Consider the following 26,050-nt stretch of genomic DNA (forward strand, 5'->3'; position numbering starts at 1 on the left):
TACATTCTTCTGGTGCCAAGTCTGGCTGATGAGGGTCTAGAGGTGTCTCTAGTGATTAACTTCTGTGCTTCGTGGTGGAGAGAGGAAAGGGGATACCTTTAAAAATTCATGCCCTGCTTTTAGGCAAATAGGGGGAGAGCAGAGAGATTTTCTTTTTTCTTTCTTTTTTTTTTTTTTTTGTTTATTTATTTTTGAGAGAGAGAGAGAGGGAGAGGGAGAGGGGCAGAGAGAGAGGGAGACATAGAATCTGCAGCAGGCTCCAGGCTTTGAGCTGTCAGCACAAGCCTGATGTGGGACTCGAACCCATGAACCATGAGATCATGACCTGAGCCAAAGTCAGACGCTGAACCAACTGAGCCACCCAGGCGCCCCGAGATTTTCTTTTCTTTTTAAGATTTTATTTTTAAGTAATCTCTGTACCTACCAAGAGGCTTGAACTCACAACCCTGAGATCAGGGGTCACATGCTGCACCACCTGAGCCAGCCAGGGACCCTACAGAGAGCTTTTCTTGTACCTGCTGCATCTTGATTGCATTCACCTCAAAATAATTCTGTGCCAAGTGGCATCCTTTGGGGTGGCATATTCTGGTCCTCTTCACCAGCCACCAATGCCATCTGCCATTTTTGTCCTTATTTCTCTCACTCCTAACTCAGGGCCTTTCCCAGCAGCCTGGAACAGACTTCTGTCCCCTTCATGGCCCAGTGAACTCCTTCTCTTTCAGAAAACAGCTCATTTGTCACTTCTTCCCAGAAGCCTCCCCTGACCCCCCTGACTAGCTCACATTCCCGTTAGCAGCTGTCCAAGTACTTTCTTTTCAAACACTTCTCGCAGATGCAACTTTACTTGTATGTATTTGAAATTGGAAAGTGTCTTGTTTTCCCACTACAATAAATTTCCAGAGGGCAGCTCCATGCCTGGTTCTCCCCATCATGCCTGATACACAGCAGGTATTCACTTGCAAGAGTGAATGAATGCATGCATGCACGCATGCGTGAATGAATGAATGAATGAATGAATGAATGAATGAAGTGAAGCCCAGCGAGGCATTCAGATCTGCTCACAGCAACTGTAGAGTCTGTGCTAAGTCACAGCAAGGGAAATACTAAGCAGGTGAACAGCTCACATTTCTTAGCTGTGGTGTTAAATTTAAATGGAGAACTTGTTGCTTCTCATTGCGAGTTTCCAGACTTCTAGATTATTCCTGGTTTAAATAGCCAATGGAGGGCTCCTGGAGGGGAGAACGAGGGAATTCCAAAGGTTCAGCTTTTGATAAAGCTTTGGCCTTTCACTTCATGTGGTTCTGCTAAGGAATTAGAAGCTGGAGTATGGCTGCTGTTAGCATCTTCTTTGCAATTTTTCCTTTGGTTGATTTTTTTCTACTTTTTCTTGAAAGTGTATCTAGAGGGGAAATGGCCCTTATGAATCCATGTGGCATATATAGTTGTCCTCACGGGTTTATTTGTTTTTTGAGATTTGCTCTGCTTTCAGTAGAGGCCAGCACCAGGCTTAGGTAGAGCTGGGCCCATGTTTTCCAGAGCTCCTTCGCGTAGAGACAAATGACTTGCCCTATTGCCAAAAGACCCATTTTTAAAGTTTTTATTACTTTCTTGCTAAGATTTCTCTTGGCCTCACAAAGTTGGATCCATCGGCTTCCCTCTCCTTTCTGGTCTATGTTGTGATCCCTTGAACATCTAAAGGGGCGCCAGTCACATCTTATAGGAACTGTTCAGGAGTCTACTATCCCAGAACAGTGGGGCCTATTGAGTTTCCCCCAGGAAACTCCCATATTATTTTTTGTTTGTCATTTGGACACTCAGTTCCATTCTCGCCTCTTTGTCTATAATCTAAATGCAGCTGAGGACATTTTAGGAGTTTTGCTTTTTTTTTTTTTTTTTTTTAAAGGGCAAGGTGTCATATCTTGAGTTCATTGCAGCCTCAGACTGGATTCTGTCCAGACTTTTGTTTGGGTTTCAGATGTTTAGCCCCAAACAAATTGAGATGTAAGTTGAAACAGTTCCAGATTTGGTAATGTTTGAGATTCCTCCCAGAGCACAAACCGTCCCTTACTTGAAGCCACCCTAAGTACAGTTCTTGAATCTTGAATCTCTGCATTCCTTGTAAACACTCATGGTAAAAAACAGTTAACGATTAATCTGCTTGTGCTCCAGTGACTGAGAAAATAAGCATCACCACTTCTGAGGCCTCTTCTTATCAAGGTCTGAGGGTGAAGGATGGTCTTCATAGCTAATGTAGAGCCTCGGTTTATCAGATCCAATGGCCTGGAAACTCCTTAGATGTGGATATTTAGGATGAGCAGAATGGACCCAGCCTAGGAATTCCAAGAAGGCACAATTAAGATAGAGAGCTGCCAAAGCTCACAGATGTGGAATGAAACCAATTTCTAAACCTGATTCTTCTGCTCAGCTGTAATGTGCTTAAAACCTGGACTCACTTGAGGTTTTTAGAGCTGGTTAGAATCTTTCAAACGTGGAATTATTTATGCTTTGTGCGTTGATTTGTGAAACATAATGATGGTGATTCCAAGCCATCCCACAAGGCTGTGTTGAAATCTTCAGAGTTGATTCCACCTTCCTTGTCCTGCAAAAATGCAAAATGGTAGCTGGTGTGTTACCTTGTCTGGAGACTATCTTGGCCCTTTCTCTCTAGAACTCAATCCCCAAATTGAGATATGAGTTGACAGACTGATAAACTTGCTCAGGTTAGTAATATTATCTTGTGGACTATACTGTGTCATCCTACACAGCACCCATATTTTATAGGAAGAGAGATAAAGATGGCAGAGAGGGGCGCCTGGGTGGCGCAGTCGGTTGAGCGTCCGACTTCAGCCAGGTCACGATCTCGCGGTCCATGAGTTCGAGCCCCGCGTCAGGCTCTGGGCTGATGGCTCGGAGCCTGGAGCCTGTTTCCGATTCTGTGTCTCCCTCTCTCTCTGCCCCTCCCCCGTTCATGCTCTGTCTCTCTCTGTCCCAAAAATAAATAAAACGTTGAAAAAAAAATAAAAAAAAAAAGATGGCAGAGAATCAAGGCTAGAACCTCTTCTTGACTGTCAATTGAGGCAGGACTCTGTATGCCTTTTAATGGTTAGTCTTCTGAAGAGTTAGCTTGTTCAAAAGCTTCAGTATGCATGTCTCCAGTGTTATCTTTTGAGACTGGGTTGTAGTAAAGCCTTTGGATTAATGATACCAGAAAAGGGAGAACAGAAGGAATTTGTCACGTAAATGATTGCATTGTAGTTCCCATGCATTAGCAATAGTCTATGCTGGGGCTTCCATGGGAGCGCCTAAGTGTGAATGTCATTGCTGCTTGAAATTTGCTTGTTTTGTAGATACTACTTGGGAACTGATTTTCAGTGCACTTGATGGAAGCCACTTTTTTCCTACAGTTTTGGGGAGGTTGAGTAAACTATATCCCCATCTTGGGGCTTGAACTCATGACCCCAAGATCAAGAGTCCCGTGCTCTACCAACTGAGCCAGCCAGGTGCCCTAGGTGGTGGTAGTTGTTTTGAAGGACTCTGGTTATGTCTCCGTGTGTATGCACATACTGTATATATGTCATTAAAGAAATAATTGGGAGTTAATTTTTAATAATGTCCATCTGGTAACTACAGACTAGTATGTTTTCAGATCCCTGATATTTGACCCTATTCATCATACCCCACTGTTCATTGGTGCTGATCAGCAGAGCTAATGAAATACCTAAGAACTGCTGGGTTTCGCTGTTCCTTACTGGACTTGGTCACACTTCTTTTTGCATGTGGGTGGACATAAAATTTATCAGCAGGCGAATCCATGAGGAACTAACTTTATTACAAGTATCCTTTTCGACTTGCGCGCTACCTCAGCTAGTTGGTTAATTTCGCACAATAGTCTATGTGGTTTTCATTCCAAAACTCTTTGTGTAACTTGGTAAGCAGCCTCTACTTGAAAGAGCAAATCAGTCCAGGTTGTTATATATGTATTGTACCCTCTCTAGTGTAATGCTCTTATTTTCCCCTTAAGATTCTTTCTGTTAGAGCCAAACTCCCTACTCTTGCTTTTCACAATATAAATACACAAATTATTATGTGCCACCAGCATCCGTAGGGAGTTTGGAAAATATCAAGTGGCTATATCTGCATAACTTTGCAAAGGAGAGCCCTTCTTTGCCAAACATGGTTTCATTTTCTCGAAGAGGAAAACCTGGGGTCCATCAGGTTCTGTTTTTTTGTGAGGTGGAGACCTAGGTGGAACCACACGTGGTCTTAGCAGGGTCATAACTCCAGTGCCTAGACGATGAGATCTTGTGACTAACATCTGGGTTGACCACAAAGGAGACCAGAAGTCCAGAGCGCTGGGTGCACAGCTGCTTGGCAGGAAGAAGATTCTTCACACCCTAGAAGTGAGGAACTGGCCTAACAGCAGAAAGCCCATGCTTCTAACCACCTCAGGACTCCTCTTGGCATTATTGCTGGGGGCAGGGGTGAGGCTGCAGCCTTCTTTAGGTGGGGAGAAGGGAAGGCCTTGGTGGGTGTGCACTGGAGCAGTGTCACTGACAGGTGATGAGTGCCCAGTGCTTTTCTGTCCCCAAATGGCTCCATGATTCCAGGTGCACCAGGGACCCCCGTGCTTTTCCCGGGTGCACAACAAAATCGGAGACCACGGAAGTGAGAGAATACCAGCCAGGAGTGGATCAGAGAGGGTCGGTAGACAAAGGCTTGTGTTGCTTTGTGTGTGCTTGTAGACATCCATCAACAGTTGAGAAATTGGATTGCCGTTCGGTTCTCAAACAAATGGCTTGTTTATGAAACTGAAAACTGCTATCTCCTTTAGGAAATATTCAATCCTGCGGTTGGCCCCTAGGGTTAAAGAGTCTCCTCCCTCCTGTCTGCTTTGCTGCCTTTCCCAAACAATGCTTTGATGTGCAAATCTCTCCTAATGGAAGATAAGTCATCAATTAACCCAACCAGAAGGTTAAGCTGGAAACAGACTTTTCAAGGAAGGGATTATCTGAGTTAACCACTGATTGACATTACCTATCTGGGATATATTCTTATGGAAAGACTTAAATCTCCACCTAGGCAGAGGGTAAGGGGGGTGCAGAAGTATTCCAGTTATTTGGTTTGTTTTGAAAGTCACTTTAGAAATTGGATCTAGGTCACTTGAGCCTGGGGTGGAGATGACCACAGTTTCCTTTCCAAACAAGTTACCATTTTAATTCCTTCAAGAATTGGTCCTAATACTATTAAATTGCTAGGGTTTTCTTGTTGTTGTTTCTACAAAAAGTAAACAGAACCATCTATCTTTATATAATAGCATTAACAATATTGTGAATTTAAGCACAATGCAGATGAAACAGATCTGTAATTTGTGTGCTTGAGATTTGCAGGTCAAAATAAGCTTTGTTCGTTTTGACTTTCAATCACTTTAAATTATTGACGGACCAGTGCTAATTTACATAAAACTTTTCAGGAAAATATAAATTGCATAAATGAAGCTATTTCACTGTTCCTTTTTTAGGTTTGCCTTTTGTTTTCTAGTATGTTTAGGAAACCAAAAACAGGGGCTATTAAAATATTTACTGCCAAAAATTCAGGGAGTAAAAGAGGGTAGTTATTCCACCACCCTAATACAATCAATAATTTATTTTCTTCTAGTCTTTTTCCCCTATGTTTGCTACAAAATGTAATCCATCTACCTAGATTCTGTTTCCTATTTCATTAACCTCATTGAGTGTTTCAGAAATTATGCCCATGTTCCTTAATGGACACAGAATTTCTATTTGGGGTGAAGAAAATTTTTATTTTATTTATTTTAAATGTTTATTTATTTTTGAGAGAGAGAGACAGAGCATGAGCAGGGAGGGGCAGAGAGAGAGAGGGAGACACAGAATCTGAAGCAGGTTCCAGGCTCTGAGCTGTCAGCACAGAGCCTGATGTGGGGCTCCAACTCACGAACCATGAGATCATGAGCTGAGCCTGAAGTCGGATGCTTAACCGACTGAGCCACCCAAGTGCCCCGAGGGTGAGGAAAAATTTTAGAAATAGTGGTAATGATTGCACTACATTGTGAATGTACTTAACTCCGCCACACTGTATACTTAAGATGATTTTTAAAAAATGCAACTTTTATGTTATATATATGTTATATATATATTTTTTCCCACTGGTAAAAAACAAAGTTCAACTGAGTAAACTTGAATAGTGGCCTTATTAGCCAAGTTCTGAAATGGGCAGCATCCCATCTAGCAAGAAGAGGGAACTCCAAAAAGTTGTATAAAATGGAAGGTTTTGGGGGCCCCTGGGTAGCTCAGTCGGTTGGGCATCCGACTTCGGCTCAGGTCATGATCTCACAGCTCGTGAGTTCGAGACCCGCGTCGGGCTCTGTGCTGACAGCTCGGAGCCTGGAGCCTGCTTCAGATTCTGTGTGTTCCTCTCTGTCTGCCCCAACCCTGCTCATGCTCTGTCTCTGTCTCTCAAAAATAAATAAATATTTAAAAAAATTAAAAATAAGATAAAATAAAATGGAAGGTTTTTATAGGAAGGAGGATGGGCAAAAAAGTTTTTAGCAAAAGGAAAGAAAGGATTGTTCCAGGCAAGGTCATTTTCCCCTTAGAAGGGCTGGGGATCATATTAGGTAGATTACTTCATCTTCTTTTGGGGGATGGAGAGAGCCCATGTGACATATGACCTCATCGGTGCTTATCAGAAATTTCTGGATTAGCAGGTTAAGATTTCAGGGGGAGATTGAAGCTGCAGTTATGTTAGGTATTAAGCCCTGGTTTGGTGACTTGGCCTGGCCCAAGTGGTGCCATGTGGGGGCCTCCGGTTTTCTTTTTAACACCACATTGAAAAAAAAGTATATAAAAACTATGCCTCCACATTGTTTTCTCTTTTTTCTTTTTTGAGAAGTAGAGCACTGACAGATTTCAGAGTTTATAATGTTAGGAGAAAATTTTAGTGTGGAGTACATTTTCCACAAGATTCAAAATCCAAAACTTTTTAATACTGGATTTGGGCTTTGTAATAAGCCTATGTTTAAGAGGAAAAATTTTAGCAGTGGAGTGGCATGTTATTAAACCTTCAGAAACCTTGGAGATGTCATATTTCAGGCAGAGGTAATTAAAGCCCCTCTAGGAATACAACAGACCCCTAGTGACGTCCTCGACCCCTGGGAAGAAGGGCAGCCATGATGGATGATTGCCCTTGACTGGTAATGACTGATGAATAACTTTTCCAACTAAACTTCCAGTTCACCAACACGAGTGAGGCCAAACCCTGCCCTCAGGGAGCTCCAACAGTAACTGGGTAAATCCTCTAGAAGGTTGTCAACGTGTGACAGATCAATTCATTCTGCTGGGGTGTTTTTGTACAAGGAGACTTCACGGGGCAGCCAGTTTGACCTGATGCCTTGCAGAAAAGCTGAGTGAGAGAGAGGGTACCAATGAGGAAAGTAGATCAGATTTGGAAAGGGTGGTGGGCCCTTAATCCCTCTGGAGTTTCTTTTTTTTTAAGTTTATTTATTTATTTTGAGAGAAAGCGAGCGTGCAAGCGGGGGAGGGGCAGAGAGAGAGGGAGAGAATCCCAAGCAGGCAGAGCCCAGCATGGTGAGATCATGATGGTGAGATCTTCCAGATGGTGAGATCATGACTTGAGCCGAGCTGAGATCAAGAGTCAGGTGCTTAACTGACTGAGCCACCCAGGTGCCTCCAGGAGTGTCTTTTAAAATATTAGTCCACGGGCACCTGGGTGGCTCAGTTGGTTGTGTCCAACTCTTGATTTCAGCTCAGGTCATGATCTGTTTGGGAGATCGAGCCCTCCATTGGACTCTGCGCTGACAGCACAGAGCCTGCTTGGGATTCTCTCTCTCCCTCTTTCTCTGCCTATCCCTTGCTTGCGCACACTCTTTCTCTCAAAATAAGTAAATAAACATTTAACAAAAATAGAGAATAAGAAGTCCAAGTGACATCGAGGGCCTCATGAAACACCATCGCTTGCTTCTTTTGGTTCCTTGTACTGCACCCTAGTCAGAGCTTAGGGAGTTACAGACCCTCAGGAAATGTCTGTGCTGCACTATGGTGGGGGGAACAAGACCCAGAGCAAACTCTCTCTCTCTCTCTCTCTCTCTCTCTCTCTCTCTCTCTCTCTCTCTCTCTTTCTCTCTCTCCTCTCCCTGTCTCTGATCTCAAGCATGATCTCAAGCATCCACTGGGGTGGCTGGGGTTCAGATCACAGACTGGGTGCATCTTCCTGGACTACACACCTGATTTCCTTTGCTCCTGGGACATCTGGTCCCAGATGTGGTAGACGGGGTGCATTTATGTTCCTACATTCTGCAAAGATGGGTCTAGGCTTGCAGAAACAAAGGCAAGCTAGGCATATGACTCTAATTGGGATGAAGGTCTTAAACACCCCAGATTCTCTCAGGTTATTATTTAGCGTTCATATCCCCACTTTGAAATTAACTGGCCCAATATATTGTTAAATATGAATTAGTGGAATCAAGACGTGGTTTTAAAGAATGCTTTTCGTAACAAGTTCAACCATGTTACTGAAAAGAAAATGTGCCAACTTACACATTTTGGCATTGCACAGTGACATTGAGGGAGGCTGACTTAGCGGGGAACTGACAAACCCTTGTTAGCACTGCTGTCTTTATGGGAACAGTCTTGCCTCCCCCCCTTCCCATTCCCCTAATGGCCAAACACCTTGCCAAAATGAGATATACCTGAGTTTTAACCATCTGGGCCAATTCTGAGTTTCAGCGTGTAATCACCGATACAGGGAGCATGGCTTGGGGTTTATTTCTTCACTTTGCATTAGAGGTGCTCAGAAAAACTAAGGGGAAAAAAATGGGAGATTCAGCATTTTAGAATACAACAAAGCGACATCTTGGCTCAAGCCAACCTTTTGGTTCCATCATCTCACAGCTTGAGATGTTTGTTGATTGTGTTCCTGAGCCATTGAAGCCCCCACCTGTAGGCCCAACCACTGTTGTTTCCTGTTCTTGGATCTCCACCTTCTGCCCTCTCGTTTGGGGAGGGGTCCACATCCGGAATGGACTGGCTTCTCTGGGCTCCCTGCTATTGTGGTCCGGACCGTGTACAAGCCAAACAGACATTCTTGGGAGTGGCCAGACATTATCTAGAGAATTCCAACCATTCAGCTGAAGAGAAAGTCACTCGCCTAGAGCATTTGGAGGAGAACTCCAGGCATCTCAAGTAGGGGCAGATGGCAGACACAGCCTTCTAAGACTACCATCTGAGATACAGCTAAGGCTTCAAAGTGAATTTTATATTCAGGGATCCATGGCACAGCATGTGTCTTGGGAAAGCAAAACGGGTGTCAGCATTTGCTTCCTTGTTGTGGACTTTGAAGAGCTGGGCAAGCCAGGGCTTAGGTCTCAACTCTGTCACTTACTTGCTTTGTGTCTGTGGGTAAAATACTTAAAGTTGGGGCTTGCTGTCTTCACCTGCGACGTAGACATTGTGCCCTACTTCAAGGTATTCGTGTGTGGATTTGTTGAGATAACGTATGGAAATGGCCTGGCAAGTTGCCTACAAATAATTGTGACCATTGTCATTCCTATCATTCATATTTCCTGTAAAGGAAAGTGGCACACAGCTAAGCCAGAAAGCACACGGAAGAAGAGTTCTAGGATCAGTTTGGTGTCTGTGGTAGACACGCTCAGAGCTAATCTTCCTTGTTTGATAAGCCTCTAGTCTAGGTTGTTCCAACTTCTAATGCCTAATCTACAGGAGGCAAGGTTACAGTTAACTGCCCCGAGAGACAGGCAGCCTCAGGCCAATCCCAGCTTCACTATTTACTGCTCAGTGTCTTGAGGCAAGTCACTTAAAACTCTGGATCTGTTTCCTTGGCTGTGTGATTAGAGAGGTCAAGAGTCCTGGCCTCACAGGCTGGTTTTGAGGAATAAACGTCACTGTGCATTAAAATCATTTAATGGCAATGGCTTGCATGTCATAATGCTCATTATAGGTTTATGACCACTTGCTCATCAACTCAACCAATACCTTCAAGATCTGTGGGCCCCTGTGTTCCTTCTCTAGTTTCACAAGGTGCATACCCATTGCCGGCTCCAAGACTGAAGCGTCAGTCCTTGCAAGCTGGCTTCTGTGGACCATCGTACCCAGGCACCCTTCCGTTCCAGATAGGCAGTTGGTAAGCCTGCACCATTACTGCCTGAGTTATGCCCTTACACCACAGGTATCCCTTTGCTCTTCCTCTTTGGTCCACAAGTTTTAAAAAGTTCAGGTGCCCTGGGGCCACTCACCTCTGACAAGGCTTGAAAAATTCTTTCGTTGGCCTGCCGCCAACATAGAAAGCCAGCGTAAACTGCCTGGTGTTGATGGCTTACCTCGTCGCTGTCATGAGGCCAGCTGCTTTCACGTGCTGTCTCTTTTGTAATCTTCATAACAGCCTTAGAAGGTGGGTGTGTTGGTTTCTTGTTGCTGCTGTAACAGATTACCACAAAATTAGTGGATTAAAACAATAGATACGCATTCTCTCACAGTTCACGAGGCTGGAGGTCTGAAATGAGAGATAGGAGGGTTATTTCTCTTTGGAAGCTATGAAGGAGAATGTGTTTCATCCCTCTCTCCTAGCTTCTGGTGGTTGACAGCAATCCTCGGCACTCCTTGGCTTGTGGATGAATCACTCCAGTTTCCACCCCTGTCTTCAGATGGGGTTTTTCTTCTTGGTTTATCCTTTGTGTGTTTTTTCTTCTTATAAGGACGCCAGTCATTGGGTTGAGGGCCCACTCTACTCCCCTATGACAGCACCTTCACTAACAACATCTGCAAAGACCCTATTTCCAAATAAGGTCACATTCTGAGGTCCCAAATAGACTTGGGTTTTGGAGGGGACACGATTCAGCCCACTACAGTAATTATACCCATTTAACAGATGAGGAAACCTAGCTTCAGAGAGGAGCACATTCTTTGTATAAGCATCATGCAATCTGTTTGTGACACCAGATGATTCAAACCCTGACCTTCTTTTCCCTAATATTCATGTTCTTCCCGTTGAATCACCTGACCACACATAAATAAATAGAGAATAAAAAAAGGGTCCAGAAATCATGGCAGCAAAATGTTTAGCAACAGTCAGCTACCAGATCAAAGGGGGCCTCTAGGGGGTGAACAGGATGAAGCAGAGTCTGTGCAAGCAAATGGCATCCCGCTTTCTTGTTGCTGGTTCTCAGACTTTATCCTGTTTCCATAATCAGCATAACTTGTTGGCTCTCAACCATGGGCGCTCTGCTCCTGGGATTCCATGGCTGGGCAGAGAGATTCCTCATAAATGAGACATGAAGTAGTTGTCGGGTTCCATTGACATTGAGCAAAGGGCAAGAGCGCGTTTCTTTGTGTGAAGCCAAGTGCTCTCCCACAGCTCTCTTGCACCCCATCTTACGGCTCATTTATGCTTATCATGCCTCCCCTAGGGGTATGGAGAATTTCCACGCTTTCCTTCTCCTGCAGAGGTTCCTTCCTGGCATTCAGAGCCACAAAGGCAGTGGACGGAAGCAGGCGACTGGCCCTCAGCTGCCTCCAGAGCTCAGCTGCCCAAACTTTTCCCAGAGTGTGGTCCAGCAGGGCTGGCCCAGTGCAGGATTGGGAGAGCACAGTGCTGGGGGCACAAGGGGAATGTGCTCACCCCTGGTTAAAACACATGATGGAACCAGGGTTAGGTCCTCAGTGTTGGGGCAAGCTTCCCTTGGTTTCAATCACAAATGCAATTCTGGTACCAGGCTCAGAATCCTGTGTAGTCAAGGGTATCGTTTTGCTGCATGAGGTGGGAGTCAGAAAATTTGGACGGGCCTGGCTGAAGCCTTCCTTGCCTCTTGGCTGCCCTTTGCACCTTCCTCTTCTTCAGCAGACGAGTGTCCCCAGCACCTATCCTGATCCAGAATTGCCACTTAGTCCTGGCAGAGAAGGATTCTGAGATTGACCATCTGGACTTTCCTGGAGTTCTGTCTTCCTGCCAGAGAGCACTGGAGTTAGTTGGAGCAGAGGTCTATTTACTACACAGTCTGCCTTCACATATGGCTTTGTGCTTCTGAAGAAACCTAAGAAAAGTGAGTGGCAGTTCATAGTGACACATAGTGACCCACCTGTTCTCGGGGGGGGGGGGGGTCTAAACCTTCCAGAACCTTCCAGCAGTTCCCTTGCAATCCATTGGTAGCTGATTCAGTAGGACCAAACCTTTTTCCTGTTGGTAACTGGCGGATCCTTTTGTTGAGTTTTCTTGCAGCTCTCCAGTTATTTCATTTTAAAAGTACCTCTTGCTTATTGTGTTTTCCTTCTGTCTCCAGAATTATAAGAGTAGGCTTGGGGAGATGAAGGCATACTCTGCAATACCTCCTGCCTTTGAGTGGGGAAGAGCTTGGTGGGTGAGTCTACTATGGAACTCGACTCCTTGCTGCCTGAGGGCTGGGAACTGGGGGCACAGATGGGAAGGGATCCCAAGGCAGAATTGGCACTTGGGTCCACGGCCAAGGGTTCAGGATTGCCCCAGTGCAGTTACCATCCGTCTCTAAGCTGCTCAGCATTTACTTCATACATTAATAACAGACGAGGTGGTTTTGCTTACAGCATACTAGGTTTGGCAAACCCACGGTATTTTTTTCCAAATACTATTTTTAAAACCTTACTCAAAGCTTTACAGTACTTTACTAGAACAACAAATTGATTTAAAGTCACTGTGTGTGTGTGTGTGTGTGTGTGTGTGTGTGTGTGTGTGTGTTTGTGTCTACCTGTCTGTCTGTCTTGTAGGTGGATGGGGAGGTTTACCAGATGGACTCATCTGCACATTTAAGTTGAATGGAGAAAAAAAAAAAGACTGTTGTTTAGAATAATACATAAAGTCAGCCTCCAACTTTTGTTCTCTCCTTGACTGCTCAGGCCTTTGGAAATTTTTCACAGGTGTTTTCCTATGACATATCTTGACTGTGACATAGTTTATGAAATTCTATGACATTTGGCTTCCCAAGAGGAATTGGTTACTCAGATAGTGGTTCACAACTTTTCTGGGAAGAGGAAGCTCGTGGAAGGAAAATATTCATACATGACAGTGGAGTCAATTACTTATCTTTGATGAAAAAGGAAGATTATATTGCCCTAAGTTGCAATAGTGAGAGCCTGCTGCTAAAAGTATAATGTTACCACAGCAAGAAAGCACAGCTTCCTTGAGGGCAGGCTACATGTGGATACACATTCGTCATCATGACTGAGTGAAGGCTTTAGTATTCATTGTGCAGAGAGAAAATGGAGATTAAGAGGCACTGCAATAGCTAACAAGTAGCCAAGCCTTGGTCTATTTTAAGTCTAAATGTATTTAAAAATTTTTTAACATTTATTTATTTTTTGAGGGTGGGGGCAGAGAGAGAGGGAGACACAGGATGCGAAGCAGGCTCCAGGCTCCGAGCCGTCAGCACATAGCCCAACGTGGGGCTCGAACCCATGAACCGTGAGATCATGACCTGAGCTGAAGTCGGACAGTTAACCAACTGAGCCACCCAGGCGTCCCTAAGTCTAAATGCATTTACAGTTCAAATGTATAACATACGTACATACCACATCTTCTTTATCCATTCATCTGTCGATGGACATCTGGGCTGTCTCCATAGTTGGGCTGTTGTTGCTGCTATTAACATTGGGGTGCATGTACCCCTTTCAATCTGTATTTTTTTTAATCTTTTGGTAAATACCTAATAATACAATTGCCGGATTACCTGAAGGTTTTTATTGTTACAAGATGGCAGTGCATTTCTTCTAAAGCTTTGCCCTCCACGATACGCTATGATGTCACCAACATTCCTGCAGAAGACAAGAGTAATAGTGTCTGAGACAGGAAGCAGAGGGACCCTTCGAGTCTAAGATCCTTGGTGGAGGGAGTTCCTAAAGACTCAGGGCAGAAATGTAGTGAATGTCAGGCGTTGTGGCACTGCACTGGTCTGCTAGGTTTTTTCAGCCCCTTTCCCTTAGAGGGTCGTTACTCATCTTCACATTCTGGAAGGAAGCCAGATTCTGGTTCTGGAAGGAAGCGTAACACGGACCATAAGGGTTCTGGATTTTCCTCCCTCCTAAAGCCAACCTGTTGAGCAGTACTGGAGGCAGTCAGAGGGTACGCTGAGTGATTGGGGTAAGGGCTTGGAAGTTGTTGAACTATTTCTCTCTCTGTAGAATAATGGTTTTTTGTGGGAACAAATAAGATCATGGCACATGACATAGCTTGGTAGTCCATACATCCACGTGTGGGTTCTTGCCAGCTCCCTGCTTTGTGGCTTTTAGTGCCCTGAGCACCAGGGAGGTACAGCTGACTGAATTTCCTAAAGTCTTTCTAAGCAAAGTTGCTATGCTGTTCCCTTCTCATCAATTTTCCCTCAATAAATTAAGGACTGGGCGAGTCTTAGTTTCCCACACTTTACCCCAGTTAGAGATCCCTTTGGGTAAACAGGCTATTTTTAATTATGAATATTCCCGTCACGTTCACATCTGAATGTAACTTGCTTTAAATACTGGCCTCCTTGCTGCTGTGTGGAGTCATGTGGAGGTGGGACTTGAGGTGGACCTACCTGAACGGTAGGGCAGAAGGCAGCCGTGACCACTTAGAAGGGACATTTAGAGGTGCTGAGACACTGGCTTCCTTTGGTGTGTGCCTTGCGTTGGACCTTGGAGCAGTTTGAAAAGCTGCAAACCCCCAGCTCCCCTCTGTTCTGGGAAGCGTGTGGAGGGAGCTTTCCCAGCCCCGACCTCTCCCCTCCTCCCTGGTTTGTAATTCCATGCAGCAGGCTGGGTCTCACCATTTTTGAGGCCAGCCTCTCTCCACAATGCCTACTTCCATCTAGTTCCTCCCCATCTCAGCAGATCTGCTTTGGAACATTCTGTCACACGAAGGTATATACATGGGCTGGCCACACTTAGCAGAATAAACTCCTTCGGCGAAAGAGTTATAGTTCTGACAAGGGGAGCGTCTAAGGCAGCCGAGTTCCAGCTGGGAATCCTTGAAATCTCTCTTGGCACACGTTTCAAGCAGTTTCAAAGCCTGAGGCTGCTGCTGCTGCTGCTCCCATTTGCTGGCTTGCTTCCTCTCGGCTCTGCCCTCACGGTTACCAGCCTCAGAACAGCCCAGCGCCTCACTTTTGCCCAGGGTTCACACCGACATCACAGAACCACAAGGATTAGGAGCAGAAAGGAAGTGAATTTTGAGGGTTCGCCTGGTTTGGGTGTCTCATTTCTCAGCCCAGAAAACTGAGACCCAGAAAAGAAACCCGGCCTTGCAAAAGTCACGTAGCAGCAGGTGCATGGTTTCAAAGGCCACCGGTTTCTGCCTCACGTTTGCTGTCACACTTCCCGGGTTCCCCCCTGAACTGCCCACTGTGCCTCCCAGGGCAGAGCTCTGCTCTCCGGGTGGGATTTGTGACTTCCAGCCAGAGCTCTGTTCTTGACCAGCTGTGTGACCCTAGGGAGGGCTTGGCTGCATGGGCTGGGGCGTGCCCCTCTTTGGACTGGATGAGAAGCCTCACCGTGCCGTTGGTGGAGGAATAAACAGAGAAGATATGACTGGCACCCAGTAGGGGTGCAACAGATATTTGCTGAATGATGGCTTAGCAGCGTCGATCCCCTGCAGACCCCAGGCCCTGGGCCCTCACAAACTGCACTCTGTTCCCCAGCCAACCAGGACCAAGTTTCAAAATGGCTTCGTTCCCCCCAGAGCCAGACACCCTCGGAGACTGAAAATTTTTCCCTCTGCCTCAGAGTATAAAGCGCTTTTCTGGAGCACCCAACTGTGGCTTTGCCACACAGTCTTCCTAAACTCCATCTGATTTTTGCAACCAGAAGGAGGGGTGTGTGTGCACGTAAGTGTACATATGTGTGTGCACAAGTATGAGTGCCTGCGTGTGCATGCATGTGTGCACGTGTGTGACTGAATGTGTGCATGTGTATTCACTTCCTGGAGCTGCCATCACAAAGGACCACAAACTGTGTGGCTTAAGCAACAGGAATTTACTGTCTCGTAGTCCTGGACACGGGAAGTGTGAAAGGTGGCAGCGTGGTTCCTTTTGAGGACTGTAGGGAAGGGTTATTCCAAGCCCCTCTCCTTGGCTTATGGGTGGCTGCCTTGTCTCTTGTATCTTCATGTGGTCTCTCTTCTAGGTATGTCTCTGTCTAGTCTCTTTTTATAAGGGTACTAGTATATTAGATTAGGGCCCACCCTAATGATCATGTGACTTGATTACTTCTGTAAGACCCTGTCTCCAAAGAAGGTCACATTTTGAGGTACTGTGTGTTAGGACTTATACCTGGGAAGTTGGGTTCCAACCCATAACAGTGAGTGTGTGTGTGTGTGTGTGTGTGTGTGTGTGTGTGTGTGTGTGTAGTGAAACATAGCATCTCAGACTCCAGTCAGAAGCATGCCTGCAATTTATGGGGCACCTAGCTGGCCCAGTTGGTACAGCATGTGACTCTTGATCTCAGGGTTGTAAGTTCAAGCCCTGTGTTGGGTATAGAGATTACTCAAAATCTTAAAAAAAAAAAAAAAAAAAAGAGAGAGAGAGAGAGAAGCATGGCTACAAATTAGATAATAGTACTTTATTATTATTTTTCTTTTTTAGTTTGTTTTATTTTTTAAAGTTTATCTATTTATTTGTCTTTAATAATCTCTACACCCAAGGTGGGGCTCAAACTCACAACCTCAAGCTCAAGAGTCACATGCTCCACCGACAGAGCCAGCCAGGTACCCCTAGATCATAGTACTTTAAGAGCACATATCATTCTCTCTTTTGTGAACAGGGAAGAATTAAAACAACTATTTTTTATAAACCTCCTCATGGAAGCAGAGGGGGCAGATGTGATTATGTCGAAGGTCCTAGGTACCACTCTTGCCTCATGGCTTGAAACCGTGTCTTCGTGGAAGACCCTCGTCTGCTTTTCACTCTCTAGCAGAGCAATGCCACCCTTGGTGTATAATTTCCCCACCTCATTTTTACTTTAGACTGTCAAGTAGCGTCTTGAAATACCTCTGACTGTACCAAAGAACATTCCAATTATTCCAAAGGGTACATAGATTCAGAGTTTCCACACTATTCCCTGATGACTTGGTATCACCGAGTTAGCCCTTGAGAAACTCCTGGATATTTCTAAATAAGTTTCTGCATATTATAGGTGTGGTTTAGATGTTGTAAATAGTTGTATAGTATATACGTTTAGCTTTTCTTCCAAAAGACTCTGCCTGAGCTCCATCCACTCTGATTATTCTTTCCTTGACTTATATTCTCGAGAGGGTCCAGGGAGGTCTGCTTTGCTGGCCAACCGCAGACCATTGGGGAGTCCGGCCACCAACTCGGGGCTGCCCGCTTGATTTACCAGGAGAAACGGCTCCCAAACTGCTCCTGAACTTGCTGGCTGTGCAGGACCATGCTTGGCGTTTGCTGTCCTCTCCCTGTAAATATCCATTCTCTCTGTCTTCTCCAAAATGAATCCTTCACAGCCGTGCAGGGACCTACATTCTGACTGACTTTCTCAGCCAGCCCCTGAGTTATGCCAATTGTTCTTCTAGGTCAACCTAAGTTTGGGGACCAGGTGGATAGAACCTGGGGGCGGTGTTGGGGGCTAGTCTGAATACCTGGGCAGGGGGACTTACATCATCACTCATTATCTTTAGTGTGTAATGCTGGGAGTCTGATTCTGTGGTACAGAGTGGGGGGTGTTGGTGACACTTGTGTCCACCCGAGGTACGTAGGGATCTGGTTTTTTGGCTGTCCTTGTTTGGTGGCAGAAGATACTGGTTACCTCTGAGAAAACGGAGCCACTTCCCCCGGACACATCTTGAAGTAACAACACTCATCCCAGACTTCAAATTCCTCTGTCCTACTTCAGCGTGAGAGACCGTGTAACCCTTTAAAATCTATCTTCCAAAGACCATTGAAGGACATAAAAAGTACTTGTGAGATAAACTTCTGACGTTAAAAAGTGTTGGCCCCAAAATTGCATGTAGTGTCTGGTCTCCACTATATTAAATACATATTTCTAACAAGAAGACTAACTGGGACGCAATAAAATATTAACTGTTTTCCTCTGAGTGGAAGGAAGATGAATAATTTGTATTTTCCAAATTTTCTACAGTGAGCGTTTGTTACTTTACAGACACACAGGCACATATATCTACTCTAAATCTATTCACAGTATTATGTATATTATATATGTATTGTATTTATAGTATATATAATTTTACTGGATCTTCGGGATCTTTCAGATTTTTTGCTACCTCAGCATCGCCAGGATATTAATTCCCTGCTTGCCCGAGGCCGGTCTCTGACTTTCTAAGAAGACAGTGGTAACTGGTTCCGATGGACAGGGTGGAGCTCCTGGGGCCCTCTGAGCACCTGGGGAGAAGGCTGGGGTTGCCTCTGGCCGGTGCCTGCCCTCCAGGCTCGGCCTCTAGGGAGGGGCCAAGGTTCTCTGAAGGAGGTTAAAGCCCTTCTTTGTGTGAATGGCCTTTTAGGGAGCAGAGGGAGGGGCGGCTGTGACATCACAGGCTTCAGTCAGGAGGCTCGGAAGGAATTTGTCCTGCTTGAGCCAGTGCGCAGGAATCCGTCTGGAAAAAAGAGGCAGTTCCGACTGGGGACGTTTGAGACACGCACTGTGGGCAGGGTAAGCCGAGTCTGCTGACCTATCTTACTGTCCTTTTCTTTTCTAATCTGGAAGGAACGGGTTCCTTCCCGGGGCCCGTCCTGGTGGAGGGGGACTCAGAGTCGGGACTGTAGGGCTGTGCTGCGGAGTCCTTTCCCTCGAGAGGCAGAGTGGGCAGCTGAGCTCCGACTGGCGACTTGCTTCTCTTGGAAATCTCGTTAACCCCCCCAGCTTGCAAGTTAAATGGCAGAGAGGAAGCGCGGCACCACGCGTCCAGTGCGTGCAAAGATGCACACATGTGGCACACGAGGCCGGGACGATGGTGCGTGAGGGTGTCTGCGAAAGAGAACCTGTGTGTCTGTCCTTGTCCGGAACAGAAGCAAGCGACCCAGTGACTCTGGTGACTGGTTTTCTAGTTAACGCCTTGTATTTATTTGGTCTGTAACGAGGCCGAGCTGTGGGACCCGCCACGTTCACGGAGTGACTCGGGGCTTTCTGGGGAATGTGTGTGCCTGTGTCCTGTAGGAGCCCAGGGAGCGGGAAGAGAACCTCATCAGCTCCGTTCATGTGCACAGTGTCATCTGTGGACAAAGGGTTAAGCCCAGAGGCTTCTGGCACCGTTTCCTCTTTTCTCTTGGCTCTCTGCCTCAACATAGTGGATTGGTGCTGGGTCCACAGTGGTGCTCAGCTTTTGCTCTCTGCCATTAGTGGTTGGCCAGGCAAGAACCCAAGATCCTGAACTATTTTAAAACCAAGAGGGACACAGCTGAGTTATAAAGAACTAAAGCCGGACTTGCTTTTGCTTTCGGCAGAATTAGCTACCCTAGAAATTTCTGGCTGCAGGGGCCAGAGTTCCCTCTGAGGCCTTGATGTTGGTTTATTCTGGAGGTGGGGACTGCCCTGTAAAATCGTCTCATGGAGAAAAGGGCCTCTGGGGAGAAGAGCATCTGAGGACTCCTTGACAGAGCTCGGAGTTTGTTGCATTGAGGAGGAAGTGAAGCTTGACCTTCTCGGAGCAGAAACGAAGCATCTTTCCTCAGTTGGGGCAACCCTAAAGCCTCCCAGCCGTTCCCAGTCACTCCTGTGGGGAGTGGATCTCCAGGCAGCTGAAAGAAACAAACCTTTCACCAGTTGCTATAGAAAAGGAAACAGCTTCCTTCCTCCCTCCAACCCCCCTGGCTCCCCACCCCCATCTTCAGTTGCTTTCACAGAGAGCCCAAGCTGTAAATGTGTTAATCAAACGACACCTTGACATATTCCAGATGTGCAGCCTGACATCTGAGCCGGTGACTTTGGAGCTGGGTTAAGGGGATGCTATTAATAGGGCAGGCTGTGGTCTCGGGGAGACTCCATGACGTTATAAATTGACCGCTTTCCTTCAACAGAAGTGTGAGCCAAGACGTAGTTTGTTTCCAGTGAAGGAAGGTTCTAGAAGTATTTTCATCCCATCTTCAAGCCCGTATCTATACTCTAAGGCTGTATCTGTACTCTAAGCCAGAGAGATAGCAGGATGGTGATGCCATAGAAGCTCTCAGCAAGAAAGGCTGGGCCTGTAAGAGCAGGAACATCTTTTTAGAACTGTCCCACTCATATTTAGCTGTAATGCTTCACGGCAGGAGGTCCAAGAGCCATTGTTAGTGTTAGCTCCCTGGATCAGGGGTCAGAGCGTTTAACCCTGAGCCCGCCTGGTCTGACTTTAGCCTGCAACTGCCCAGGAGTGCTCAGGGTCTTTAAGTCTGGCATGTTCCCATCAACGAGGAAGGGGTCCTTCTCGGGCTTCTGGCTTCCCACCGTCAACCTAGGCCCCTGGTCCTCTAGGCCGGAAGAAGCACTGCGAGGGGGCAGAAGAGGAAAGGCCTTTGGACTGGAATATGGCCCAGGCTATCACCTCTCCCCTCCTCTTCCTGGCCGAAGCCTGAAGCCAAACCAAGGAAGGAAGCAAGACATTCTCAGACATTCCCATTCTCTGCTCCCTCACAGGGCTGGGTGGAAGGGGACTACTCAGAGGCCCCCCGCACTTTCTCCGGCCTGCCCCCAGCTTGCCGTCTTCAGCAGGGAGGGTCTGAGGAGCTGCAGGCCAGCTGCTGAGGAATTTGGGCACTCCCGGTTTTCTTCGTAAACTCTTTCTAGCCAGCCCGGTGTGTGCTGTTGTACAGGGCTGGGATTTTCTTCCGACTTAGCACTTTCTTTGCCTCGTACATTTTCTCTCTTTGGAGATTTCCTTGGAAATCTCTGCCTCCAAGGCTGTACGCTTCTTGCTGCAGAGTAGGGACCACCTCAGAGCTCAGGGGACCCCACCCCACCAGGGCCCCGCCCAAAGCTTACCACTCAGCAGGTTCCCAGGGCATGCTTATCCTCATAGGAATGCACTTTGACCTCTTCAGCCTCTGGGCTCCCCTCCCACACTCCTGAAGTTCCCTCAGCTTAGGGAGTCCCTCTGCCCCAGATCTCCAGACCTTAGCTCCAGTCTGGTCCCTCCAACTCTGGTAAAGTTTAGGAGAGTAACGTGGACATCTTTGCAGCCTCCATGAGCCGGGTTGCATCCCTTCCTTCCGTTTATCTTCGTGATAGAAATAACAGCCAGGAAGTTGAGTCCTGTAAGAAGCATTTTAGATGGTTCCACCACATGGACCACAGAACCGGTTCTCTGCTGTGAGAGCAATTGCGCCCTGTGTACTCAAAACTCGACTTAGGAAAAGAGAGAAAGGGTAAGAAGGGAAAACGGAGATGCTCTCTGGTTTCACAGCTATGCGGAAGTTTTATTTTATAGCCACGCCTCTGTTCCCTGGCCAAGAATGAGTTTGTATTTTTGGTGGAACTTAAAAATAACTGGATTAAAGGATCAGGTCACCTATTACCTGGGGAAAAGTCTTTCTAATTTAAATAGCATGGCCTTAGTAGGAAGTAATCTGGGTTATTCAGAGTAGGAAGCTGGTTGTGCAGCCTGCCGCTGATGTTTGAGTGATTTGGGTCACGCCAGGCATTTAGGCTAGGAGCCTGGGAGGTCACAGCTGGTAACAGGCTGGGTCAAGAGGTAACAGCCTGAGGGTGGTGGGGAGGTGGGTGGGGAAGCTGTGAATACATTTGAGTAGAAGTTACAGCTTCCTGCTTGTCCTTGTAGCAAAGGACACCTTTTTGGTAACCCCCTGGTCCCAGCCATATCTGCTAAGGAAAATGTACCTCCTTCAGGTTCTTTCAGCTCATGATACGCCCAGCAGCAGATGCAAGGACGAGAGAGCACACTGGCGTCCGTCACCCCAGCTGGGCAGCTGTCAGGACCCTGATGTGTTTTCTGGGCAAATTACACAGTCTTCTAGAATCTCGCCTGTGCTGTTGACTCTGGGGTGTTGGGAAGGAGTCACAGCCTTTATGCATGGTGTCTATTGCAATATCTGGGATGTGGGGTATTAATATTTTCCCCCTGGGTTGTTGTGGAGGAAGCAGAGGACTCTCCTCAGAGGCCGGCTGGAAAGGTAAAATTCCCAGACCGTGCAGGAAGTCAGCACCGTCATTTCTAACTAGGGGGCCTACAGGGAGAGCAAAAGAAAGGAAGCCAAAACTAAGTCTCCAGGAAGTCAGTCTCAGTTCCTTTCTGAATAAATGGTGGGGAGGGGTCTCTGACTTCTGAAGCCAAATTGCGTGTCTCCCATCACTTCTAGAGATACAGGTGTGCAAACGGTCAACCAGAAAGCCAAGTGAATACTCTTTAAGTCTATCCACCCTTCTTAACATAGCCCTAATCATTTTGGAAGCCTGCTGTCACTGAGAACCCTTTTTGGAGTATTAGGAGAGAATTTGGAAGAACCGGCCTTCAAATCCTGTCTTTGCCGCTTCCTAGCCAGGTGATCTTGGGAAAAATCTTTCAATTTCTCTAAACCTCAGATTCTAAAGTTTTAAAACTAAAGTTTTGCATACAAAAGGGCCTTGTTGCAAGTATCAGCCCGGGTCGTGTATGTTTGTGTACTATGAACAGAGTGTGTCCGTGGTAAAATGGAGATGTGACGGGGCACCTGGGTGGCTCAGTCGGTTGAGCATCCGACTCCTGATCTCAGCTCAGGTCACGATCTCACAGTTTGTGGGTTCGAAATTCGCACTGGGCTTCATGCTGAAGCCTGCTTGAGATTCTCTCTCTCCCTCTCTCTCTCTCTCTCTCTGCCCCTCCCCCATTCTCTCTGTGTCTCCAAATAAATAAACTTTAAAAAAATGGGGATGTGACACTCACAGTGTGCCCACCCAACAGGCTCATTGTGCTGCCTCATTCACTTGTACATCTGTGCAGCTAGTAGTGTATTGGCAATGGTCCAGGTTCTGTTCAGGCCAATGTGTGACCCCTCCTCTGCTTCCCATGTGACTGGAAAAGATTAGGGGGGTTAGAGATGCCTTAGGTCTGACTTCTAGCCTTGCCTCTCGGCCTTTCCCCTGTAATTGCCTCATGTGGATTTCTTCTCAAAATGAAAACTTCCCCATCACGCCCTGCTCCTCCCCACAAAAAGTCAACCAGCTCCCAGAGACAATTTAATAATGGTCATTTACACTTCCGTGTAAAATTGCTTAATAATAAGGAACATTTGCATTAAACACTTTGAGGTATACATAGTACTTTTAAACACATTATCTACTCTAATTCCTGAAACAGATTTGAGAGATCTTGTTACAAGTCCTGCTTACAAAGGAGTTACAGTCTGCCAAGGAGAGTCCCATGATTGTCTTGCATAGGGTCTGGCAGAACTTTCATAGGCGATCCCGGGCACCGCCCGTATTGTAAACTAACCCATACTAATTTGTTTTGCATAACTATTAAACACGTTTTGGTAAATAGCGGCAGCTTGAGACACAACCTGGCTACCGGGTTATAATAAAAGCACGTCTTGCACTGAGTTCTGGCACCCATACAGACGTTTATTAAGCAACCATTTGTAAAAGTAGGCATAAAACCTACTGTCTGTAACCTCAAAGAAATCCCAGCTCCTGAAGATTCTACATGCTCCAGCCCCACCTTGCATGAAGACAGGTTTTACAAGGCAGGATTCCCTTACCCTATAGGGGTTAATAAACCATTAAAGTCCTCTGAACCTAAAGGCAGAGAAAGAGCCATTTAGCTTTTAGGCTCAAAGCACCATCCCTAAGGGTGTACGGGCCCCCTTCCCCTGCCCTGCTCACTCTGTCTGTAAATCTATTTCGGGAAAGGACGGAGAACATCTCTAATCCGCAAATTTGAACACCACCAACTTCACCAGATTTCCAGTTTTTATCATGCTAATTGACAAGCCACTAATTTCACTGATGAAAACCCATTTCTCACCTTAATGATGCCAGTTGGCAATGCCTCAGGGGGCCATGGGAGTTAAAGAGAGCCAAACTACCCAGGAAGGAAGCCATCTGTGGAGCCTGGAATTTCTGATTAGATCCTGGTTGACCACTCCTAGAGTGTATATTCCCAGTTAGGTTGGCTATCTGCTTCTGAATGTGATTTAAACTAAGTTCAAACACACACATACAGCTGTATTATATGGTCTCTGCCCACATCTTCTAAAGTAAATAGTAGACGTCCTGACCAGCTATTAGCTATTTGGGGAAGCCAGGAGGCTGGCAGGTATTATGTGTCGCGTTCTACAAGGCCTCCACCTGGAGGTTAGCAGGGGCAGTCCAAAGAGGGTGCCCCTTAGCACCCTTTGGAAATCCAGTTTGCTCGGTTTTGTTTTTGTTTTTGTTCTGTTTTGCACTGAGGCACAGTTGATTTCAGAAAGACTTCCCAGTCCCCTTGATGAATGTGTACTTTATCTGAATCCGGAATCAGGTTCACCTTATCTGAAGCATAGGGAAAAGTCTAGTCTTTTTAATCTTCGAAGGGAGCACTGAGCATTTGTTGGTTTGAGCAAGACATCACTTAATGACACCAAGCCCAGATTCCTGCCACTTCTGTTTACCTGGTGTAGTTTACAGGTGGCTTTGATTGTATCAGGCCATCTTGCGTGAAGGTAAATTCCTCCAGTTGGGAATAGAACTCAGGAATTTGCTCCTTTGTTATAACTGTTGCCTAACTTTCCAAAAACTCAGGATCTCTGAGGCATGGTTGTGAATCAGTAAGTCAGGGTTATCTCTTTAATTACTTCTACCTTGATTAGGGTGTAGAGCTGCTACTCTCTGAAGTACATGGAACAGAGTGTCAAGAAAAATGTTCTGAGTTTATGGAAAGAAGTGGGAGGAGCCCCCTCGTAACGGGAAGGAGAGAGAGCCGCTTTCCTGTTTACACCCTCCAGTGCCTAGATTTTTTACACAAGTGTATTGGAACGGAATCATGTCTCAGTACATTGGGACTCCAAACTCTGACTTTTAAGCAGTAATCAGCATTTGTAAAATCTTAGTCTGACCCATCATAGAAGATGTTCAAGGAATGAGACTCATCATTTCTGACGAAAAGCTGATGGTAGTCTTTTTGACGTTGCGAAAATGTATTGTCAGAAGCTGTTCTCAGACTTCTAAAGTTTTGAATTGGAACACTTGCTACTTCAGAAAGTATGCCTTGAAAAGGGTTGGTATACTTTTTAAGTTCTGAGACAGAAAAAAATTCTGGCAGAGCATCTCCTAGCTCATTGTCCGGCGCTTGAATGGACGTACCCAGGAGAAAGAGACAGCGCGCTCTTGGGCGATGCTGTGGAGGGGGTTCAGGACCTTCTATCCCTGTGATTAGCAACAGGAGAGAACTATAGGCAAGTTTTTCACTCCTCCTGACAAGACGAAATGAACTCCAAAAGAGACTTAGGGCTTCCTAGGAAGTCCAATTTTTGTTAAGAAAAAAAGTGTCTCCTGGAGCTTATTGTTGCTGCTAATCTCATTGTGACCCCACAGAATAAGCTTCCTGCATGTTTAATGAATGGATTCATGACCAAATGAGCTATAGAATGAATTATTTGCCTTTTAAATTCCTTTAATGCCATGCCACCCTCTTTCCTCTTATGCCAACTACTCTAAAATACTTTATGTTCAACAGGGCAGTGATTTTCAACCATTTTTCAGTTCCAGCAACTTCCTGCCATTTTCCTATCTTCCCTCCTCCGCCCCCAGAAGCCAAATAGGATACAGGAAAAGCTCTCCTTATTCCCATAAAGAGTGTTAGCAGTAAATCATTGACTAAATGAAGCTGGGGTGGGAGACTCACAGATAATCTGTCTCTCACTGTAGCAGTGCCTTGTGTCTCTTTTTGTTGGTCTCTTTATTCCAGTAATAGCTTTCCATGGAGTGGGCTAATTTTGACGTAGGTTTATTTGAAATTGAATGGCAGCCAGTAAGTGGCAGGCATTCAAATTTTCTGTAATTCTTAGGGTGCCTGGGTGGCTCAGTCGGTTAAGCATACCCCTCTTGATTTCAGCTCAGGTCATGATCTCCTGGTCATGAGATCAAGC

The 26,050-nt window shown here is 46.0% G+C and overlaps 1 protein-coding gene across 16 annotated transcripts in view; it reads left to right on the forward strand.

The window, feature by feature from the left end:
* PALM2AKAP2 (PALM2 and AKAP2 fusion) overlaps nt 1-26,050 on the forward strand; it is a 488,279-nt gene that overhangs the window by 425,043 nt on the left and 37,186 nt on the right. The window contains exon 1 of one of the 16 annotated variants that reach the window (XM_006939352.3): nt 18,492-18,668. The exons of the other annotated variants lie outside the window; for them this stretch is intronic. The gene's annotated coding sequence lies outside the window, so the exon portion shown is untranslated. Of the gene's footprint in view, nt 1-18,491; nt 18,669-26,050 lie in introns of those variants that run through there. 16 annotated transcript variants of the gene reach the window in all.

This window comes from Felis catus, chromosome D4 (assembly GCF_018350175.1).
Source record: "Felis catus isolate Fca126 chromosome D4, F.catus_Fca126_mat1.0, whole genome shotgun sequence".
Classification (NCBI taxonomy): Eukaryota; Metazoa; Chordata; class Mammalia; order Carnivora; family Felidae; genus Felis; species Felis catus.